The sequence below is a fragment of the Canis lupus genome, chromosome 34, assembly GCF_011100685.1.
Source record: "Canis lupus familiaris isolate Mischka breed German Shepherd chromosome 34, alternate assembly UU_Cfam_GSD_1.0, whole genome shotgun sequence".
In the NCBI taxonomy this organism is placed as follows: domain Eukaryota; kingdom Metazoa; phylum Chordata; class Mammalia; order Carnivora; family Canidae; genus Canis; species Canis lupus.
The window spans coordinates 12,284,236-12,307,428 of NC_049255.1; the positions used below are offsets into that span (position 1 = coordinate 12,284,236).

General features: G+C 52.4%; 3 long non-coding RNA genes across 5 annotated transcripts; 1 reads left to right on the top strand and 2 right to left on the bottom strand.

Moving 5' to 3' along the window:
• Positions 1 to 919: 919 nt before the first annotated feature.
• LOC119867482 lies at positions 920 to 8,686 on the bottom strand. 3 transcript variants are annotated; one of them, XR_005383736.1, is made up of 4 exons: positions 8,447 to 8,686; positions 7,762 to 8,114; positions 7,230 to 7,467; positions 921 to 6,815 (listed from the first exon to the last, which is right to left on the bottom strand). It is a non-coding gene; the product is annotated as an uncharacterized LOC119867482 (long non-coding RNA). The 3 variants fall into 3 exon arrangements; XR_005383735.1 differs by having other exon boundaries at positions 922 to 5,758; positions 6,667 to 6,815; positions 7,230 to 8,114; XR_005383734.1 differs by having other exon boundaries at positions 920 to 6,815; positions 7,230 to 8,114.
• A 10,572-nt stretch (positions 8,687 to 19,258) lies between these two features.
• On the top strand, positions 19,259 to 22,575 carry LOC119867435. Its single transcript, XR_005383531.1, has 3 exons — positions 19,259 to 19,339; positions 20,929 to 21,032; positions 22,491 to 22,575. It is a non-coding gene; the product is annotated as an uncharacterized LOC119867435 (long non-coding RNA).
• LOC119867434 lies at positions 19,726 to 21,367 on the bottom strand. Its single transcript, XR_005383530.1, has 3 exons — positions 21,236 to 21,367; positions 20,596 to 21,141; positions 19,726 to 20,427 (listed from the first exon to the last, which is right to left on the bottom strand). It is a non-coding gene; the product is annotated as an uncharacterized LOC119867434 (long non-coding RNA).
• Positions 22,576 to 23,193: the final 618 nt, after the last annotated feature.

Sequence of the window (23,193 nt, forward strand, 5' to 3'; positions counted from 1 at the left end):
CCTAACGCTAGCATTAACTCTAACTTATCCCTTACCTTGTGGTTTTGAAGAGTCCCTGCTGATGTCTGCGTGGACCCGACCAATGCTTCCAGAAGCCCCCACAGCGGGTCTTGAAACACCAATTTCTGTAGGCATGTCGGGCCCTACATCAGCCCCCAACTCACTACCATGGATCCTACCATGGAGGATGCCAGGGCTGCTGTCAGAGTGGCCGTGGCCCCACGTGCTCCCCAAGCCTCCCCAGCGCGGGGGCTCCTGTTCCTGCAGGTGGACAAGGGCCCCTGCACCTGCCAGCCCCCTGGGGCAGCGCCTGCGCTCGGGCGCCCTCTGCAGGGTGTTCAGGCACCGCAGGAGCCCTGCAGGAGGCGGGGTCCTCGCTGCCAGGGCCCCACCTGCCTCCTTCCAGGTTCCAGTTGAGACCTAGAAGCTTTGCAATGGCTCACTGACATGCGCTACCATATCCTGGCTCCTCCAGAAATACGTAAGGAACAACGAATTGGAACCCATAGGATATGAAATGAAATGTGGGCAAAACTTTTAAAACTTCCACCAAAAGTCACTCAACATTGTATGCAAACTTAAAACACACAGCTATCAAAACAGCAAAAAGACGACATAAAATCTACGAGACCTTGAGTGTGGTGGTGTGTTTTTTTTTAATTTTTTTTTATTTACTTATGATAGTCACAGAGAGAGAGAGAGAGAGAGAGAGAGAGAGAGAGGCAGAGACATAGGCAGAGGGAGAAGCAGGCTCCATGCACTGGGAGCCCGACGTGGGATTCGATCCCAGGTCTCCAGGATCGCACCCTGGGCCAAAGGCAGGCGCTAAACCGCTGCACCACCGAGGGATCCCGTGGTGGTGTGTTTTAACAAACACCAAACATGATCCAGAAAAGAAAAAACATAATGTGAAGTTTACAAATTTAAAACTGCTACTCTTTGAAAGACATTGCCCAGGGAACCTAAAGACCACTCACAAACTGAAGAGAATATGTGTTCAAAACACACATCGGATATTCAACATTTTTAATTTTTATTCAATCTACACAAAAAAACCCTCATAACAATAAGAAAACAGATAACTTAATTAACAATGGGTGACTATGTGAGCAGACACCTGGACAAAGAGGACACACAGAAAATAAGCAAGCCTACAAAAGTATGTTCTACATCCTCTAGCATTAGGAAGTTGCCAATGTGAATAACAGTGAGATGGTGCTACACACCTTTTAGAAATTTTACTTTTTTAAAAAATTTTACTCATTTGACAGAGAGTGAGCAAGGAAGTAGGGGTAGAGGTAGGCAGAAGGAGAGAGAAGCAGGCTCCCCCCAAAGCAGGGATCCCGATGCAAGCCTCGATCCCAGGACCCAGGGATAATGACCTGAGCCAAAGCAGACGCTTAACCAACTGAGCCACACAGGCACCCCAGCAACCGAGCCACCCAGGCGCCCCTACAAAGGCTAAAGTCCCAAAAAGGAGGATACTAGTTGCTGGAGGGAGATATATGACAGGAACGCTCCTTCATGCTGCGGATATAAATACGGTTGCTTTGGAAGAGACTTTAGCAGTTTTTTCCAAGGCTCAATTAATCTCACCTGAGGGTCCAACAGTCACACTTCAGTATCTAGACAACTGCTTTGAAAACAGGTTCCACACAGTTTTTGTAAAATCTAACAATCACTCCTGGGAAAGAGTTTAGCAGTTTTATCAAAAAAAGATTTTGCATACAATTACCACATAATTCAGCAGAGCACTCCTGGGAATTTATTCCAGAGAAGTGAAAATTTTTTTAAAAAGCATTTACATAGCCATTACACATATGAAGGCACCACTGCAGAGATGATAAAGATTTCTCAAATGTCTTCAATGTTGATTTTTAAAAGATTTGAGAGAGTGTGCAGTGGGAGGGGCAGAGGTAAAGGGAGACTCTCACCACACTCCCCACCGGCCAGAACCCAAACCCACGTGAGGCTCCACCCTACAACCTCGAGATCCTGACCTGAGCCAAAATCAAGAGTCGATGTTTAACTGACTGAACCACCCAGGAGCCCCTCAAATGTTCTTAAGTGCAAAATCCACGCTGTGAACCCTTGGGGGTGGGAGGACAGCTGGGACACCCAGTCTACCTAGAGGGGTGGGAGGCCTGGAGGGCCTGAAGGTGGGAACTAAGGATGTGGGAGGGTGCCTGCATCCCCTTCCCACTTGGCATGGAGACAGGGCCTCCCCTCACCTTCAGAGTACAGGGCTAAGTGCTGACTGGACCCCAGACCTACAGTGATGACACGGGGCTCCATTGTGGGCGGAACTGTGGTGCCCCAGGGTTCCAATGCCTGGCGCTACTCTGTGTCCGCAGGCTCTTGGAGGCACCCGTGCTCCGGATCTGGCTCAGTGCCCGACCAGCCCACTCTCACCAGTAACTCAGTGTATAAAGTGTAGGCACTCACAAGGTGACAGTTCACAGGTGACTGGGAGCTGCTCCCGGCCCCCCTTGGGCCACTGTAGGTCCTGTGGGTCTTGCTGCAGGTGTTGGCCTCCTGGGCTGGGGTGAGAACACACCAAACCCCATGTGATGCCCATGAGGCAGCTCCTGGAGCCCTTCCACAGCTCCACAGGGTGAGGGCTGCCTCCCTGCTGCCCCAGGCCAGGGAAGGAGCCTGTGTTCAGGGCTCGGGCGGCTCATGCGGGACCCCCGCTCCCCTCAAGCCCTGTTCTGTGCAGGAGGCAACAGGTCAAGCCATGACCTTTCCAGTCCGTCTTAGGTGCATGACCCCAACATGTGATGACCAATCCCCCCACTCTGTGGTCCGGGGTGGATGGTCAGGGCTCTCTCGGTCCTTCTGGCTCATGAGCAGGCTTGATCTTCACAAACTGGAACATGGAGTCCCTCGTGCTCCCGCATAACCCTCCTCAGGCTATTCACAAATCATTGCATAAGTTTTTACTTTTGATGAAGTCCAGTTCATTACTTTTTCCCTTTGGTCATTCTTCTTATGGAATCCAAGAGAAACCTTCGGTCTGCCCCAAGCCCACAGGAATACTCTCTGGCAGGCACATCCACCACCATCTCGGGGCCAGCCCTGGGCTGGGAAACGTCACACCAAGCATCAGGTCAGCAGCTCCCCGCAGCCTCATGGGCCCCCTTGTGCTACTGATAAGGGGGGTGGGAGAGCTCTGTCCTCTCAGCATGACGGCATGTCCTGGGACAGTGGCTGGGAAGGTGGACTGCAGGTGGGCCAGCTACAGACAGTGAGTGCCCCTGAGTGATCCTCCAGTCCAGCACGTCCCCCTCAGAGCTACTGTGTTGTCTCCACCCTCCAGTCAGACAGATGGGGACCTGCCCACAGGGAGCACACAGACGCATGTGTCCTCTGAAGGTTTTCATGTGGTGTCATCCTCGGATGAGTGTGGTTTGCAGCCCCAGGCAAGAGGACCTAGAGACCCTGCTGGCCTTGGAAAGGGCTGACATCATAGCCGAATACCATCAGCTGAAGCCCAGACAAATACCATAGACACTAGAGCACCCACTAGATGTGGGGACCACATCTGCAAGAACAGGTGAGGCCCAGGAGGGGATCAGAGCCAAGCATGAGCCAAGCATGAGTTAGTTCAGCCCAGACAAGGACCACAGAAACCAAGATCAAATGAGATCCTGGGGACGGACCCCGGGTATCAGTAGAAGTGAGAGTCAATCTTGGCTCATAGTCATCAGTTGCCAATGAGCCCAGATGGGGACCACAGTCACCAGGTCCAGGTGAGGCTCAGGTGGGGACCAGAGTCACCAGGTCAGGTCAGGCCCAGGTGGGAATCATCTCTGGTAGAAGCAGATAAGGCTGTCAGGCTGCTCCCATTGGGCAGAAAGGCCCTTCCCCTCATTCCCGGACAATCTCAGAGGGGCCTGATCTCCCTCAGGATTCAGGGGAGAGGAGCCATTCTGCTCCCTCCTTTCCCCATGTCCCTGGCACTGATCGGTCCCCTCTGTTTCAGGCACGCCGGGTATGGTCTCCATAGGACCCTTGGGATGACGCTGACCCGTCACTGTGGAAGGTCACGGACAATCAGAGTTTTCTGCATTGAGTTCCCTGGACACCCCTTCATCCATCTCAGGAGGTGCCTCTCTTGAGGCTGGCACATCCCCCCAGATCAGGACCTCTTCCCCTTGGGCCCTCTGAGGGCCATGTCTGCCCTAGGCTAGAGCTGAGAGACCCAAGAGGAAAACCCTGGAAGTGGGTAGGAAGGGATCTGGGCCTGGGGGACGGCCCCTGGGCACCCAGAGGAGGGGTCTCCATGCCTGCTTTGTGGAGAACAAGGTGTCTGACACCTGCATCGGGGTCGGTGGTCAAGGCGTGGGGGAAGAGGCCCCTGCCAGGATGGCCCCCCTGCCTGGCCTGTTGCAGGAGGAGACCCTGATCTTTGGGGATCTGGGGCCTTCTCAGGCTTCTTGATTCCAGGGTTCACCAAATTGCTGAGGTCCTAGGCGAGCACGTTCTAGACAGAGCTCACCCCAAGCTGAAGAAGCACATGGCGAGTAGATGCTCCCCAGAGGCTCCATCCCCTTGGCCCCAGGGCAGGGGGTGCCAGCACGGCTCTTCTGAGCTGCCCCAGTTTGGTGTCAAGTTCCTCCCTCTGGGAAGCTTGGGGCACCCTCGAGGCTCTGAGGGGCCACTGGAAGTAGGTCCACCTGGCTCCACGGGGCTGCAGTGTGGGGCCTGAGCATCTCCTCTCCTTCTGCCAGGGCGAGGAACTGACGTGCACTGGCATTTACATCCCAAGTGGTTCCTTCAGTGTTTTGTCAATTAGGTAAGGGAACCCGAGGAACCCTGCTGCCTCATCCTGTCCCCTGACCCCAGGGAGGGCGGAGTTCAACCCCACCCTACAGACAAGCCAGGCCAGACCTTGGGCCAGAAGGCTGAGGCTCACAGCCCAGACCCACCTAAGAAGCCCAGAGTGTCCCTGGAGGAGTTTCGAGGGAACAGGCTGTCTCTGCCTCAGCTCCCCCAGGGAGGCCTGGTCAGCCTGGGGTGTGGATGAGCCCTCGGGCCATTCTGCAGCCAGCCTGGGGTCCTTGTGGCATGTTGGTAGAAATGGGGGCAGAGTCTGTGCCCCCAGGTCTGTGGGTAGTGCTGGCCAGGATCAGAACCCAGAGTGGCCTGGAGCCCTGTACTTCCTGGGAGGAGTACATGCCCAGGAGGGGCTGTGGTGCCTCCCCGGATGTAGCCCGGGGGGTGGGAGCGGCGGAGGTTATGGGAAGATGGGAGACCCCAAGGGGCTCTGCTCAGGCCGCTCCTCCCTACCCTTGCTCCCATAAAACCCCTTATCCCTACCCAAAAGCACTGGGACGTGTAAATCCTGGACGTGGAGCGTGTGCTCACAGCCATGGCTTACATGATCCTCAAAGTACACAGGAGTAAGTGGGCCCCTGGGTGCCCAGGTGTGCCCGAGGCTGGGGGTGAGGGGACAGGGGTGTTGACCCCCTACTCTGAGCAGCACCCAGGCCTGGGGACGGGGGGACGGCTGAGCAGGCGAGTTGATCAGGACTCCCTGAGTGAGCAGCAGGCAGGGCCCTCCCTCGGTCATAGCACTGCCCACGGTGATCCTGCACAGCTGGACCCTCAGCTGCTGCCCTTGGGAGGCACCTGGAGGCCACAGAGCAGGGAGCCTCTGGGTCTCACTCACACCCACTGCCCAGAGAGCCTCCTGAAGCTGCCCTTGGAAGGTCCTCGGGAGTTTCTGCAGGACGTGCTGGTCCGGCCCTGGGCCCTGGAGGATGAGGTGGTGCTCAGACAACTTTGGGCCTCCACGACCCAGCTCCGAAAGATGAAGTGTGAACTGCCCCCGCCCAGGTGTACCTAGGGCTCCATCCCCTCCCGATTCCACTTGCTGGGGCTGTTCACGTGGATAGGGCCCCCGGGTTTTCCTCCTCATCTCTGGCCCTCTCCTCTTCTGCTCCAGCCTCAGGGAAACCAGGCCGGGACTGAGTGTGCAGGCACTCACTGCAGGGGCTGGGTACCAGCAGTGTGGAGGGCTGTGGACAGCGTCAAGCCAGGGGGACCACCCGGGAGCCAAGAGGACCCCTGGGGCCCTCCAGCTGGGGACATACAGCCTACTGGAGATGCAAAACCAGCCTGCCTCTTTCCAACAGGACCTGGAGAGTTACCTCAGGAGGCCCCTGGGCCTGGAGTGAGTGTCCCGGCAATTGAGCCTCTCCCTCCCTTCTATTACCTAGACGCTGCCCAGAGTGGACGAGCAGACCTCCCCAGGCGCAGCCACACAACGTGAGCAGCCTGGACCCCCTCCTGGCAGGGTCATCCTCAAGGCCAAGGAGCTGCTGCAGGAGGGAAGCTCCCCAGAGCCCACGGCTGTACACCTGTGTCTGGGAACACTGGGGGCTCTGCTTCTGTCTCAGCTGCCCCCAGCCCAGGACACCTCGCTGGCCCGGAGGCCCCGTAGAGATAATACCCCTCCTCATGCTCCCAGAGAACCAGTACAATGCAGGCAGGTGGCACCCAAACAAGGACCTGAAGCCAGAACACTGGGTCCCGTTCGCTTTGGCACCTGCCTGGGCCACACCACAGGCCACACAGCAAACCAGACAATAGAATCCCCCTTGGACGCCCCTCACGGGGTCCACCCAGCCCACTAAGATGACACTATAGGGATCCAGATACCTTCCTGTCCTGTGGCCACAGCAGTTCAAGTCCCTCGCTGGGCAGTGATAGGCAGGGCCAGCCCGTGCCAGGGCAGCGCTGAACCCACAACCCCAAGGCCCCACAGAGTCCTGGGGCCATCTGATCTCTGCCTCCATGCTCCTGGGCCTCTGAAGAAGAGCGAAATGGTGAGGGTGGGGGCCCTGAGGCCATGGCCACCATGCCCTGCCTCATCTCATTGTCCTTCCTGGAGGGTGCCCCCTCAACAGGAAGAGTCCCCGACCCAGACGGACCTGAGCTGGCCTCTCCCTAGGCTCTGGGAGAGAGGGTCGACATGAGCCCCAAAAGGGACAGAATGAAGACTGATGAGATTGAGCCCCCTGTGGCCCTCACCAGTTCTGGATTCTGCCCCAAGTCTCAGTGACCCTCTCAGAGCAGGATGTGGCCTCCTGGGACCCGGGCGTGCGCCACAAATCCAGGTCGCTGACCTAGGACAGCTCTGGGAATAACAGGGCACCCAGGGCAGGGGCAGGAGGGGCAGGCTGCTGGGCCATACCCTCATCCACAGTAGGAGGCAGACTCACCCACATGCTGGGTCTCCAGCAGTCAGTCCCCTGGCACGTGAGCCAGAAACTAGGGGTCCAGATGACCTGCTGGGATCCAGCGCAAGAACCCTGAAGTTGCAGGTCCAGGTCTGGTCCGCTGTCCTCAGAACTGCCTCTCAGGCCCCAACCTCAGGACTCGTGCCCCCATTCGGGGTCAGCACAGCTTTCAAGCTGGGGGACTCTGGCACCAACACCCCCATGTGACTTTGGCTTTCTCCTAAAAGAAAGGAAGGTCCCCCTCCAGAGGGGAAGGCGCGCACCCTCAGCCCTGAGCCCCTGTTTGCTGTTGAAAGTTCAATAAAGTGTGGTTGTGTTAAAATGCACGGCCACCTCGTTTCTGCATCTGCCAGAGCTCTGTACAAAGGAGGGGACAGAACCCCAGAAGGGAGGAGGGGGCCCTGCCCAGGCCCCTAATAGCTCTACACAGGGGCCGGCAGGAACACAAAGCTGACCTGCCCTCCTGTCTTCCAAGGTCAGCCAGATGTCAGGGGCAGGACATTCACAGACTTACTGCGACTCAGCCTGTGCCCCACAGGTCAGGATAGGGCTGGGAGACAGTGACAGCCGGGGCCGGGGGCCTCAGTTCACGACGGTCTGTGCAAAGTGCCCTGGGAGATCTGCGCTGCCTCTGTCCAGGGAGCCTGGACTGGCTGGCCTCTGGGGCGCTTCCAACCTTCTTTGCCCTGAACCTCTGATCCTGGGACATAGAGAGCCATCGGGGCGGGCAACGTGGCCCTGGTAGTGACGTCAGGACAGCAGGCACTTGCAGCTCATGCTCCCAGGCCCCCTCACCGGGCGGGCTCAGCTTGCACACCTTGTGCTACCGCATCTCCTGCACCAGCGTGTGGAAGGATCCTCCACGCCCTAGTGAGTAGGGGATGAGGGATATTGGGGCTCAGCCTGGGTGTCTGGAGCACAGGGAACTGAGGGACCCCAGCCCCAGCTGACCCCCAAAGTCCTCTCACCACCAGGGCTGAACCCCCATGTCCTCTGTCCGCACGGGGTTCACCCCCAGTGTCCCCTCCCCCCCAGGGATACCCGCTATGTCCCTCCCAGCATAGGGCTGACCCTCAGTCCCCTCTGCATCCACAACAGCTGAGCACAAGCCCTCATGTAGGCCCCACAGGCACGGTGGGCACCTGTGCTGTCCCTGGCCTCACCGGGGAAGGAAGGAGGTTTCTGCAGGACACACTCACATGGTGACCAGCAGTGCTCCTGCTTAGGATGACAGTTGGTGACAGTTAGTGTTCTGTGTCGCTAATGCTGGCTCCTCCTCCCCGGTTCTCGCCACAGGAATGAAGGAGGAGGCCCAGGTCTCCTCCTGGTACATCAAACAGATAGATCTAGATATCAGCAGAAGCTTCCCCAACCACATTTTGGTCATGTTCTGGGACCACTTTGGGGTCGGGTGAGACTGCTGGGCAAGCGGGCTTCTGGGGGCCCCAGGGGAGGCCCAAGGGCTTCTGGGTAAGGAACACGGGGTGCCTGTGGCCAGGTGGATCTGCGCTGGCAAACAAAACACTGCCATGTGGTAAAGTGCTCGGGATGACCCACATGGTCCCCCCTGGGTCTCTGGGATGGGGAGGCCACCAGGACGGGGCCTCCAGGTGTCACTGTGTGAGCTGAACCCCAAGTGGGTTTGGAGATGCCCCGTTAAGAGCAGGGCACAGGGGCAGGGGCTGTGTGGGGGCAGGAAGGAGACCTGGGGGCCGGGCAGCACCGCCACAGCTGGACCAGGACACACGGACCCAATGAGGGTCGGACAGGTGAAAGGGACACCCGCCCTCAGTGTTTTTATGTATTTCTCAATGTTGTGCATTGAATTTTAGACAATTTGCACTGCTTGTAAATAAATCTAGTATGATGAGCCCCCAAATTCCGTCCCCTGTCCAGCCAGGGTCCTGCGCTGACCACACAGGTCCCCAGCAGCAAGTGTGTCACAGCAAACCCCAGACCTGGGGTCGAATTTATCTATAGCTCATCTGTGTGGCCTTGCACACTGCTGTCCTTGCCGTCTGGGAGCATCCTTTGGGAGCCTGGGCAGTGAGGGAGCCGTGGGAGCCTGACGTCCCAAGAGGGGAGGGCTCTGAGGGGCCTCAGGAGTAGACACCCTCCATCAGGCAGTGGCTCTTGCAGGAAGTGGGCTACTGCCAGGGCACGAACCAGATCGTGGCCATCCTGCTGATATTCCTGACTGAGGAGGATGTCTTCCGGGCGCTGGCCCAGCTGATGACCTACGGGAGGCACGCCATGCAAGTTAGGGGCTGGATGGGCCACTGGTCCGGACTACAGCTCAGAAGAGCTTCCTTGCAGGGCCACTCCAGCCATGGGGCAGGAGGGGACCCCCACTCAGCCTGCCTCCCACTGGCATGGGCACCGCTTCCCCAGGTGGCCCTTGGTTTCCTGGAGCAACGGCCACCTGCACCACCATTTGCAGACTAGTCTTGCACTCCCGCTGCTCCCTCAGCCCTGACTTTGGTTGCCTTCTTGCCCCCAGGCCACCCCCCCAACCCACAGCCGACCAAATCCAAGTGCAGCATCTCCTGCTCCTGGGAGACCCCATCCTGATTCCAAAGCCCCAGAGATGGCCATGCCCACCCATAGGTCTCCCCGTGGCCTATACTCCCGGTCCCTTGGTGCTGGGGACCCCAGGCCCCTCCCCACGCTGACTACCACAAACAGGCATCCCCAGGGCTCCCTCCATTGGGCAGCTTCCTCCTCAGGAGCTCCCCGATAGGGCCGCCCCTACGTGCTCCCAGCTTGAGAGGCATAGAGGAAGGAGAGGCAGCCGGCACTCAGCTGGGACCCACTGTCAGACACGTGAATGTGGCCCAGTTGGACCTCAAACTGAGCTGACCCTCCAACAAAAATTCACTGCATGAACAAGACCAGGATTGACCAGGAGATACCAACTATCCACCTAATGCCAGCACCTACAGTAATAAAGATTGTGGATTCAAGCCAGTTAGGTGTTAGGATGGCACAGCTCAAAGTCACATAGCTGCACAGTGAGAGATACACACTCCAAAATGAACAAAAATCGGAATCCCCCTCGATGTTGTCAAAGGGCAGCAGAATGGTTACATACTCGATGCTCAGGTCACTCGGGAGAATAGATTGAAGATCCTACAAATCACGACTGCACAGAGGTGTAGGAGGCATGGAGATATGTCTGCTGGGTTCTGACAGTGAGCAAGGAGCGGTAGGAAACATCTTACAGAGGGTGGACTCCCTCTTAGCAAAGGACACCAGATCCCTTCGAAGACGATACATGGTGAAATCTGTCCTCCTCTCTTTCTATTTTTGGTTTTCCCACTATTTGGTTCTTCATAATTCTATTTCAGCCTCCACCCTTCATCCAAGTCAATGACCATACAGGCTTTTTTAGGACATTGGGTCCCACAAGGAGGCACATCTTTCCCTACCAGGTTCAGAAATGATTATTGCCCAGGTTTGTGCTGATCCACCTAACTCGTGCCTTCACAGCTCTTCTCTCCTTGCAGAAGGAGAGGAAACACAGGTCTTACAATGAAAGAAGCCCACTCCCACTCGGGTGGGACTGTCACTTGTGGGGAACGTCATCTGGGCAAAGTAGTGAAAGCGGGAGTGCATAAGAATAGGTTTTAGGTTAGCCATAGTCTGGTTCGAGTATTTTCCCGACGCAAGCACTTACCTTCTATATCATGTTTTATATCTTCATCTATTTATTATTTTTAAATATTTTATTTTTATGTAGTATCTATACCCAACATGAAGTTTAAACACATAATGCTGAGATCAAATCCACTGACCAAGGCAGCCAGGCACCCCAGTGCCATGTTTTACATCTCTTTGCTTGCTTGCCTATCTCTGCATCATCTGGAATTTGAGTCCATGACGGGGAGCTTTAGCTACCTCCAAATCCCGGAACCTCCTGCTACACGTCAATCCTAGTATGATGTGTGCCATTGAATAGCATTTAAATTTATTGATTTTTTATTGGTGTTCAATTTGCCAACATATACAATAACACCCAGTGCTCATCCCATCAAGTGCCCCCCTCAGTGCCCGTCACCCAGTCACCCCCAGCCCCCGCCCACCTCCCTTTCTACCACTCCTTGTTCGCTTCCCATAGTTAGGAGTCTCTCATGTTCTGTCTCCCTTTCTGGTATTTCCCACTCTTTTTTTTTTCCTTTCCCCTTTATTCCCTTTCTCTATTTTTTATATCCCCCAAATGAATGAGACCATACTGGCACAAAAACAGATCCATAGATCAATGGAATAGAATAGAGAATCCAGGAGTGGACCCTCAACTTTATGGTCAACTAATATTTGACAAGGAAAGACATCCACTGGAAAAAAGACAGTCTCTTCAATAAATGGTCCTGGGAAAATTGGACATCCACATGCAGAAGAATGAAACTGGACCATTCTCTTACACCATACACAAAGATAAACTCAAAATAGATGAAAGATCTAAATGTGAGACAAGATTCCATCAAATTCCTAGAGGAGAACCCAGGCAACACCCTTTTTGAACTTGGCCACAGTAACTTCTTGCAAGATACATCCACGAAGGCAAGAGAAACAAAAGCAAAAATGAACTATTGGGACTTCATCAAGATAAGAAGCTTTTGCACAGCAAAGGACACAGTCAACAAACTAAAAGACAACCTACAGAATGGGAGAAGATATTTGCAAATGACGTATCAGATAAAGGGCTAGTTTCCAAGATCTTTAAAGAACTTATTCAACTCAACAGCAAAGAAACAAACAATACAATCATGAAATGGGCAAAAGACATGAACAAAAATCTCACAGAGGAAGACATAGACGTGGACAACAAGCACGTGAGAAAATGCTCTGCATCACTTGCCATCAGGGAAATACAAATTAAAACCACAATGAGATACCACTTCACATCAGTGAGAATGTGGAACATTAACAAGGCAGGAAACCACAAATGTTGGAGAGGATGCAGAGAAAAGGGAACCCTCTTACACTGTTGGTGGGAATGTGAACTGGTGCAGCCACTCTGGAAAACTGTGTGGAGGTTCCTCAAAGAGTTAAAAATAGACCTGCCCCACGACCCAGCAATTGCACTGTTGGGGATTTACCCCAAAGATACAGATGCAATGAAACGCTGGGACACCTGCACCCCGATGTTTCTAGTAGCAATGTCCATAATAGCCAAGCTGTTAACGGAGCCTCGGTGTCCATGGAAAGATGAATGGATAAAGAAGATGTGGTTTATGTATACAATGGAATATTACTCAGCCGTTAGAAATGACAAATACCCAGCATTTGTTTCGATGTGGATGTAACTGGAAGTATTATGCTGAGTGAAATAAATCAATCAGAGAAGGGCAAACATTATATGTTCTCACTCATTTGGAGAATGTAAATAATAGTGAAAAGGAATAGAGGGGAAGGGAGAAGAAATGGGTAGGAAATATCAGAAAGGGAGACAGAACATGGAAGACTCCGAACTCTGGGAAACAAACTCTAGGGGTGGTGGAAGGGGAGGAAGGCAGGGGGTGGGGTGATTGGGTGGCGGGCACTGAGGGTGGAACTTGACTGGTTGAGCATTGGTGTTATTCTGCATGTTGGCAAATTGAACAGCAATAAAAATAAATTTATTATTAAAAAATAAATATTTAAGAAAAAAATTTTTGGAAAGACCACAAATATGTGGAGATTAACCAATACTCTAATAGAGAATGAATGAGGCTACCAGGAAATTAAAGGAGAAAATTTTAAAAATATTTGGAAACAAATGAAAATGAAAACATATTTGTCCAAACCTCTGGGATGCATCAAAGGCAGTCTTAAGAAGGAATTACATAGCAATAAAGGCCTACCTAAAGACACAAGAAAAGTCTCAAATACACAACCTCATCCTATATCTATAGGAGCTAGAAAAGGACAAGCTAACAAAGCATAAAGCCTGCAGGAGAAGGGAAATAATAAAGTTGAGAGCACAAATACACAATTAGAAACAACAAAACACTAGAATGGAATAACGAAACGAAGAGCTGGTACTTCAAACTAAGTAATAAAATGGATCAAGCCTGAGCCAGACTTATCAACAAAAAGATAAAGGACCTAAATAAATAAAATCCCAAATGCGAGAGGGGATAGCTACACCACAAAGGAAAACAATTAAAAGAGAATACTATGAAAAACTATAAGGCAACACACTGGGAGACCTGAAAGCCATGGACAAATCCATAGAAATGTACAAACTACCAAAACTTAAATAGGAAGAAATAGAAATGTGAACAGACCCATAACTAGCAAAGACATTGGATCAGCAAGGCACCTGGGTGGCTTAGTGGGTGAGCATCTGCCTTTGGCTCAGGTCATGATCCCGGGATCCTGGATCAAGTCCCACATCAGTTCTCCCACAGGAGCCTGCTTCTGCATGTACCTCTGCCTCCCTCTCTGTGTTTCTCATGAATAAATAAATAAAATCTTTTAATGCAATCCCTATCAACATAGCAATAGCATTTTTTTTTTTTCACAGAGCTGGAACAAGTAATCCTAAAATTTGTATAGAACCACAAAAGGTTGAAAAAAGCCAAAGCGGTGTTGGAAAAGAAAACCAAAGCTGGGCCATCACAATTTTAGACTTCAAAAAAATTTTTTTAGACTTCAAGTTATATTACAGAGCTCTAGTGATCAAAAAAGTATGGTGCAGGCACAAGAAGATGACACGCAGATCAATAGAACAGAATGGAAAACCGAAACACGATACAAACCTATAACTCTATGCTCAATTAATCTTCAACAAGGCAGGAAAGAATATGCATTGGCAGAAAGACAGTCTTTTCAACAAGCAGTGTTGGGAAACCTAGACAGCCACATGCAGAAGACTGAAATTGGATCACTTTCATACACCGTATGCCAAAAATAAATTCAAAATGGATTAAAGACCTAAGTGTGAGATTTGAAACCATAAAAGGAAGAAATGATAGGCAGTAATGTATTTAACATTGGCCATTGGATCTTTCTAGATATGCCTCTGAGGCAAGGGAAACAAAAGCAAAAATAAACTATTGGGTCTTCATCAAGTCGAAACGGTTCTGTACAATGAAGGAAACAACCAAAGCTACAAGGCAACATACAAAATGAGAAAAGATATTTGCAAACGACATATCCAGTAAAGACTTAGTATCCAAAACATATAAAGCAAATATAAATCTCAGCATCCTAAACGCAAGTGACCGAATTAAAAATGGGCAGAAGACACGAAACGACATGTTCTCTAAAAGACATCCAGATGGCCACCAGACACAGGAAAAGACACTCAACATCACCCATCATCAGGGAAATGCAAATCAAAACCACAATGAGATATCACCTGACTCTTGTTATAATGGGTAAAATTAACAGCACAAGAAAGAACAGGTGTTGGTGAGGATGGGGAGAAAGGAGAACCCTCTTACTTGCTGGTAGGAATTCAAACAGGTGCAGCCTGTTGCATACTGTGGAAAACACTATGGGGATTCCTCTAGAAGTTAAAAATAGAACTACCCTACGATTCAGACATTGCACAACTAGGTATTTAACCATAGGATACAAAAGTACAGATTCGAATGGGGACATGCAGCCCAATGTCTACAGCAGCATTATCAACAAGAGCTAGCCAAATTATGAACACAGCCCAGGTGTCCATCGACAGGTGAATGGGCAAAAAAGATGTGGTCAATATACACACTGCGGTATCACTCAGTCATCAGAAAGGATGAAATGAAGCCATTTACAATGATGTGGAAAAAGCGACTAAAATTATGGTAACTGAAATAAGTCAGAGAAAGACAAATACCATACGACTGCATTCATATGTGGATTTTAAGAAACCAAACAAACTGGCAAAGGGGAGGGATGAGAGAAGCAAACCAAGAAACACATTCTTAACCATAGAGGAGAAACTAATAAATACCAGAGGAAGGTTAGCGGGGGGATGGGGAAATGGGGGATGGGGATGATGGAGGGCACCTGGGATGAGTACCAGGCATTGTATCCAAGGGTTGAATCACTCTCTTGTACACCTCAAACTAATATTATGCTGTGTTAACAAACAGGAAAATCCAATAGAGCATATTTAGAGCCATATATCCCCTCCTTATCTCAGCTCAGGAGATGCCGGCCAGGTCATCTGGGGAGGCCTCTGAATGGATGGAGCCAAGGACAAACCCTAAAGAAAAACTTTAACCCACTTGAAGATACTAGGAGTTCCAGTGCCAGACACATGCCCCATGCCCAGATCCAATCTCTACCTGTGTACAGACACGAATCCTACCCTAACCTTAATTCTAATTTTCACCTAGCCTAACACTGGACTTATCACTAACTGAAAACAAAACACCAATCACTAGCCCCTAATCCATACACCTAATCATGACTCCACCATAACCCTAACCCTAACCCTAATCCTAACCCTTATCCCCTAACCCTAAACACTGAAACGTAACCCTAACCCTTAACCCTAGCCCTACCTGTGTTGTAACCCTACCCGAACTCCGAAACCTAACCCAAACACTAGCCTAAGCCCCTAACACAAACCCCTAACCTTAACCCTGCCCAAATGCCCCTCACCATAATCCTAACCATTAAACCTTAACCCCCACTCCTAAACTCATACCCTCCCCCAACCCAAACCTCTAACCTTAACCCCTATCCCAAATGTAACACTAGCTCTAAACTAACACCTAACTCCTAAACCAACCCCAACCCTAAACCTAACGCTAACCCTAAACACTAACCCTAACCCTCACCTTAACCCTACCATTATCCTAACCCCTACCCCCTAACTCTAACATTAACTCTAACTTATCCCTTACCTTGTGGTTTTGAAGAGTCCCTGCTGATGTCGGCATGGACCCGAAAATGCCTCCAGAAGCCTCCACAGCGGGTCCTGAAATGCCAATTTCTGTAGGCTTGTCAGGCCCTACATCAGCCCCCATACTCAGGACCCCAGGGCCTGCAGATGCCAGGGGCTGCTGTCACAGTGGCCGCGGCCCACATGCTCCCCAAGCCTCCCCAGCGCGGGGGCTCCTGTTCCTGCAGGTGGACAAGGGCCCCTGCACCTGCCAGCCCCCTGGGGCAGTGCCTGCGCTCGGGCACCCCCTGCAGGGTGTTCAGGCACCACAGGAGCCCTGCAGGAGGCAGGGTCCTCACTGCCAGGGCCCCAGCTGCCTCCTTCCTGGCTCCAGCTGAGTCCTAGAAGCTTTGCAATGGCTCACTGACATGCGCTACAATATCTGGGCTGCTCCCGAAATACTTAAGGAACAAGGAATTGGAACCCATAGGATATGAAATGAAATGTGGGCAAAACTTTTACAACTTCCACCCAAAGTCACTCAACATTGTATGTAAACTTAAAACCACAGCTATCAAACATCAAAAAGATAGCATAAAAGAAAATCTACGTGACCTTGAGTTTGGTGGTGCATTTTAACACACAACACCAAACATGATCCAGAAAAGAAAAAAACATAATGTGAACTTTACAAATTTAAAACTGCTACTCTGTGAAAGGCATTGCCCAGGGAACCTAGGGACCTCTCACAAACTGAATATTTGTTCAAATATTTGAAAATATTTGTTCAAAACACACATCTCATATTAAAATTCTTTACTTTTTATTCAATCTACACAAAACAAACTTCATAACAGTAAGAACACAGATAATTTAATTAACAATGGGTGAATATCTGAGTAGACACCTGAACAAAGATGATAGGCAGATAATAAGCAAGCCTGCTATGCTTCTACATCCTCTAGCATTAGGAAGTTCCCAATGTGAACAATGTGAACAACAGTGAGATGGTGCTACACACCTTTTAGAAATGCTATATATATATTTTTTATTTTTATTCTTTTATATCTTTTCTTTTTTATTATAAATTTATTTTTTACTGGTGTTCAATTTGCCAACATACAGAATAACACCCAGTGCTCATCCCGTCAAGTGCCCACCTCAGTGCCCATCAGCCAGTCACCCCCAGCCCCCACCACCTCCCCTTCCACCACCCCTAGTTCGTTTCCCAGAGTTAGGAGTCTTTCATGTTCTGTCTCCCTTTCTGATATTTCCCATTCATTTTTTCTCCTTTCCCCTTTATTCCCTTTCACTATTTTTTATATTCCCCTAATGAATGAGATCATATAATGTTTTCCTCCGATTTACTTATTTTTTCAATTTTACTTATTTGACAGAGAGTGAGCAAGCAAGTAGGGGTAGAGGTAGGCAGAGGGAGAGAGAAGCAGGCTCCCCCAGATCAGGGAGCCCTATGGTGGCTCCATCCCAGGACCCAGGGATCATGACCTGAGCCAAAGGCAGGCACTGCAGCAACTGAGCCACACAAGCATCACAGCAGTTGAGCCACCCAGGTGCCCCTAGAAATGCTAAACTCCCAAAAACGAGGATACTAGTTGCTGGAGGTTGGCATATGATGGAACGCTCCTTCATGCAGCGCATATAAATATGGTTGCTTTGGAAGATAGTTTAACAATGTTTTCCGAGGCTATAATAAATCTCACCTGAAGTTCTGGCAGGCACACTTCTAGTATCTAGACAACTGCTTGGAAAAAACAGTTTCCACACAGTTTTTCTAAAATCTTACAATCACTCCTGGGAAAGAGTCTAGCAGTTTTGTCCAAAAAATATTTTGCATACAATTAACACATAATTCAGCAGTAGCACTCCTGGGAATTATTCCAGAGAAATGAAAATTAAAATAAAAGCGTTTACACAGCCATTACACATGTGAAGTCACCTCTGCAGAGATGATAAAGATTTCTCAAATGTCTTCAATGTTGATTTTTAAAAGATTTGAGAGAGCATGCAGTGAGAGGGGCAGAGGGTAAGGGAGACTCTGAAGCAGACTCCCCCCACCGCTGTGGCCGAGCCCCACCTGAGGCTCCACACCACAACCTCGAGATCCTGAACTGAGCCAAAATCAAGAGTAGATGTTGAGCTGACTGACCCACCCAGGAACCCCTCAAATGTTCTTAAGTGCAAAATCCATGCTGTGAACCCTTGGGGATGGAAGGACAGCTGGGACACCCAGTCTACCTAGAAGGGTGGTGAGGCCTAGAGGGACTGAAGGGAGGAACTAAGGATGTGGGAGGGTGCCTGCAACCCCTTCCCATCCGGCATGAGACAGGACCTCCCCGCGCACCCTTGGCCTTCAGGGTGCCAGGCTAAGTGCTGACTGGACCCCCGACCTACAGTGATGACACGGGAGCCCATTGTGGGCGGAACTGTGGAGCCCCAGGGTTCCACCGCTGCCTGGCACTACTCTGTGACCCCAGGCAGTTGGAGGCACTTGTGCTCCGGATTTGCTCACAGCGCCCAAACTATTCCACTCTCCCCAGTACACCAGTGTATAGTGTTGGTGCTGACACAGCGACAGGTCACAGCTGAGTGGCAGCTGCTTCCTGCACACCTCGGGTCACTGTGGCGCCTGTGGGTCCCAGTAGGGGTGCTGGCATCCTGGGTTGGGGTGAGAATGCACCGAACCCTGTGTGATGCCTAGGAGGCATCTCCTGCAGCCCTTCCACAGCTCCACAGGGATCAGAGCTGCCTCCCTCCTACCCCAGGCCAGGGAAGGAGGCTGCGGTCAGGGCTAGGGCAGCTCATTCGGGACCACTACTACCTTGTAAGCCCTCTACTGTGCAGGGGAGACCCAAGCCATGACATTTCCAGCCAGTCCTAGGTACATGGACCCCGACATGTGATGACCAATCCCCCCACCCTGTGGTCCGGGGTGGACGATCTGGGCTCTCTGGGTCCTTCTGGTCCATGAGCAGGCTTGCTCTTCACAAACTAGAACATGGAGGCCCTCATCCCCGCCACCCCGATTCCTCCTCAGGCTATTCACAAAACACTGTATACAGGGTGTGTAGTTTGTTCATACTTTTGCTGGCATAAGTTGTTAATTTTGATGAAGTACAGTTGATTGCTTTTTCCCTTTGGTCGTTGTGCTTGTCGAATCTAACAAAAACCTCGTCTACCCCAAGCCCGCAGGAACACTCACCTGAAGGCCCATCCATAGCCATCTCGGCACCAGCCCTGAGTTGGGACACGTCACCCCAAGTATCAGGTCAGCAGTTCCCCTAGCCTCCTGGGCTCCTTTGTGCTCCTGGTAAGGGGGTGGGAGAGCTCTGTTCTCTGAGCATGATGGCGTGTCCTGGGACAGTGGCTGGGAAGGTGGATGGTAGGTGGGTGAGCTACAGACAGTCAGTGCCCATGAGTGATCCTCTAGCCCAGCATGTCCCCCTGGGAGCTATGGTGTTGTCTCCACACTCCAGTCAGACAGATGGGGACCTGCCAACAGGGAGCACACAGACGCTTGTGTTCTCTGAAGGTTTTCTTTTTCTTTTTTTTTTTTAATTTTTTTTAAGTTTTATTTATTTATGATAGTCACAGAGAGAGAGAGAGAGGCAGAGACATAGGCAGAGGGAGAAGCAGGCTCCATGCACCGGGAGCCTGATGTGGGATTCGATCCCGGGTCTCCAGGATCGCGCCCTGGGCCAAAGGCAGGCGCCAAACCGCTGCGCCACCCAGGGATCCCCTCTGAAGGTTTTCATGCGGTGTCATCCTTGAATGTGTTTGGTTTGTAGCACCAGGCAAGAGGACCTAGAGACCCTGCTAGCCTTGGAAAGGGCTGATATAGCCGAATACCATCATCTGAGGCCCAGACAAGTACCATAGATGCTAGAGAACCCACTAGAGGTGGGGACCCTTCCTGCAAGGGCAGGTGAATCCCAGGAATGGATCAGAGGCAAGCATGACAGGTCAGTCCAGAGAAGGACCACAGTCACCAAGAACAAATGAGATGCTGGGGATGGACCCAGGCATCAGGAGCAAGTGAGGGTCCATCCTGGATCTTAGACACCAGTAGCCGATGAACCCAGGTGGGGATCACAGTCACCAGGTCCCCATGAGGCCCAGGTGGTTGTATACTTAGGTATGTGGCAGCAGGTATGGCCCAAATGGTATCATAAGCAGTAACAGCAATTATGTACCGGTTGAGGATCATAGCAGAGTCCAGCCAATGAGAACCAAGGGGTGATGTTGCCAGTAGGAGCAGGTAAGGCCAGGTGGGGATCATAGTCCTCAGGTGCTCCAGATGTCCTGATGTATAGCCATCCAATGGAGGTGAGACCCAATCAGGGATCTGAATCAAAGCTGAGAAGCGAGGGCCCAGGCAGAGATGAAAATCAGAGGAGCAGAGCCTGATGGCCCGGGGCATCAGAACCAGGTGAGGCCCAGGAGGGAATCAGAGCCAAGGATGAGCCTGGTCAGCCCAGACAAGGACTATAGTCATTAGGAACAAGTAAGGCCCTGGGGACTGACCAGGGCATCAGTAGAAGTGAGGGTCCATCTTGGCTCGTAGTGATCGGTAGCCAATGAGCCCAGGTGGGGACCACGGTCACCAGGTCCAGGTGATGCTCATGTGGGGACTGGTCACCAGATCAGTTCAGGCCCAGGTGAGGATCATCTCTGGTGAAGCAGATAAGGCTGTCAGGCTGCTCCCGTTGGGCAAACAGGCCCTTCTTCTTATGCCCGACGAATCTGAGAGGGTCCTGATCTCCCTCAGGATTCTGGGGAGAGGAGATACTCTGTTCCCTCTTTTCCCCATGTCCCTGGCACAGATAGGTCCCCACCATGGGTTCTGCTCTGTTTCAGGCATTCCGAGTAGGGTCCCCATGGATCCCTTGGGATGATGCTGACCTGTCACCATGGAATATCACGGACAATCAGAGCCTTCTGCACCCTTTCATCCATCTCAGGTGGGGGTTTGCATTTGTAGGAATGCCTCTCTGGAGGCTGGTCCATCTCCCCTCGTCAGGACCTCATCCCCTGGAGCCCTCTGAAGACCATGACTTCACTGGGCTGGAGCTGAGTGACCCAGGAGGCAAACACGGGATGTGGGTTGGAAGGGAGCTGGGCCTGGGGGCCGGCCCCTGGGCACTCAGAGAAGTGGCCTCCATACCTGCTGTGGGGAGGTCCAGGTGTGTGCCTCCTGCTTTGGGTTGGGGGGTGTCCTCTCCTTCAGCAGGGACTCCAGAGGTGAGGGGCTCTGGGATAATAGCCTGGTTTTCTATAGGAGGATGGTCTGGTCTGGGGCGAATCGGAGGGGTGTTCCTCACTCACACCCCCAGGCCAGGGCTTCCACAGTCCTGAAGGTTTCTGCGGGGCTGCAGCTAGATGCTGGGGACAAAGCAAGGTCAGGGAGGGAGGTTGGGCAGCAGAGGAAGGCGTTGACCAACATGGGCAGGAAGAGGGAAGAAGAGGAGGAGGAAGCAACCCTGGGTCAAAAACAAGGGAGGGAGAACAGCTCAGTGGCCTTGGTCGGAGGGGAGGAGGCTGCTGTGTCGACGGCACCACAGGAACCTCCTGGAGGCTGAAGACTCCATTTGGGTCCAACGGGGCTGCCTCTGTCCCTCTCAGCCCTGCTTTCTGCCCAGTGGCTGCTTGATGGGTCAGGCATGGGTCGTGCTCAGCAGCTCTGACAAGACAAGAGGTACAATGGGGAGAGTAGTGGAGGTGACAGCAAGAGGGGTGGATTCAGGGGACAGCAAGGAGGACACCCAGGGTGCAGGGGGAGGCGGGCTGGAAGCCGGTAGTCAGTCCCTGGGAAGGCAGGGGGCCCCTGCCAAACAGTCACGGGGGCACCTAGACCACTCAGGCTGGTCCATACAGTGGCAGGGCACCTCCTGGGGGCTCCGAGGGGGCCTAGCCTACCACCAGCAACAACCCTTCTTGGACCCCCCAGAACCCTGTCGCAGCCCGACCACAGGCAGCAGGCAGCCTCTGCCTTCCCTAGGGGACCCTCCCCTCCAAGTGCTGTGGGCTCATATGTGGGGGACTCTGGGGCCAAGCCTGGAGCTCAGGGCTGTGCCTCCGCCTTCCTGGAAGAAGGACCTGCCCGGCCCCAGCCCCAGCCCCTCGAGGCCAAGGTGAGAGTCCTTCCTGGGCACTGGGCAGGATTCAACAGTGGGCGTGAGGCCAGCTGTCCACAGACCCCGCCCCCAGAACATCCCCAGGGTGTCTCCCCAAACTCCCTTTCCCAGCGCTGCCCGGGCTGCCAGGAACGCACCCCAGACCCCGAGCTGTGGTCAGCGGGAAGGGCTCTGTGCCTTCCTGGCTCACTTCTCTGAGTCCCCTCAGGGTGACTGGACAAGGCAAAGTGCGCCCACCTCCCAGGGCTAGAGGCTCATCTGCTGCCCCTGTATGTCCTTTTCCAGAAACAACACCAGCAAACCTGGCGAGCCAACAAGTGGCTAACAATGCTCAGGAAATGGGGCCACTACCAGCAAGCAAGAAGGTGGGCACTCTGTCCTGAGGGGGCTTGGGGCCGCACAGAGCCGCCTCCTGCCCTGTCCGTGCAAGATTTCCCTGCCTGGGAAGAGTCTGCTGCCAGAGGCAAAGCTTCCACAAGCCCAAGCTTTGTGACGTGGGGAGCCTCAGTCCAAGGCCACAAAACCCTGCTCCTTGTGGTGGATGAGGCCCAGCTCTAGGTAGGCCCAGCCTCTCTGGAGACACCGTATAGCTAAAGCCACAATCTTCTCGATGCCTCCCATTCTCTGAGCTCCAAGGTGCCGCCCTGGGCCCAACTCCCCTACACTGCCTTCCTTCTGCAGCTGAGTAGTCAAGTTTTCAAGGGGGTCCCAGCAAGCGCTGTGTGCAGAACTAAGGCAGAAGAGCCGCACACAGCTGGGCTCCCTGACGCCTCTCCCTCACCTGGATTAGGACCTGTAATTCAGGCTGATTAGGTTATCCACACAAGATGTGTGGCTCCTGGGCAGGATCCATTGTAGCCCCATGGTCAAGAGGCCCAGGACAACATCACATCTGTCTACACACACAGGAAAGCAAGCCCACACATAGTAACGGCATCTCGTGGGCCTACTCGATGGATAATAGGGCTGAGCTCTTGAAGCCCTGACA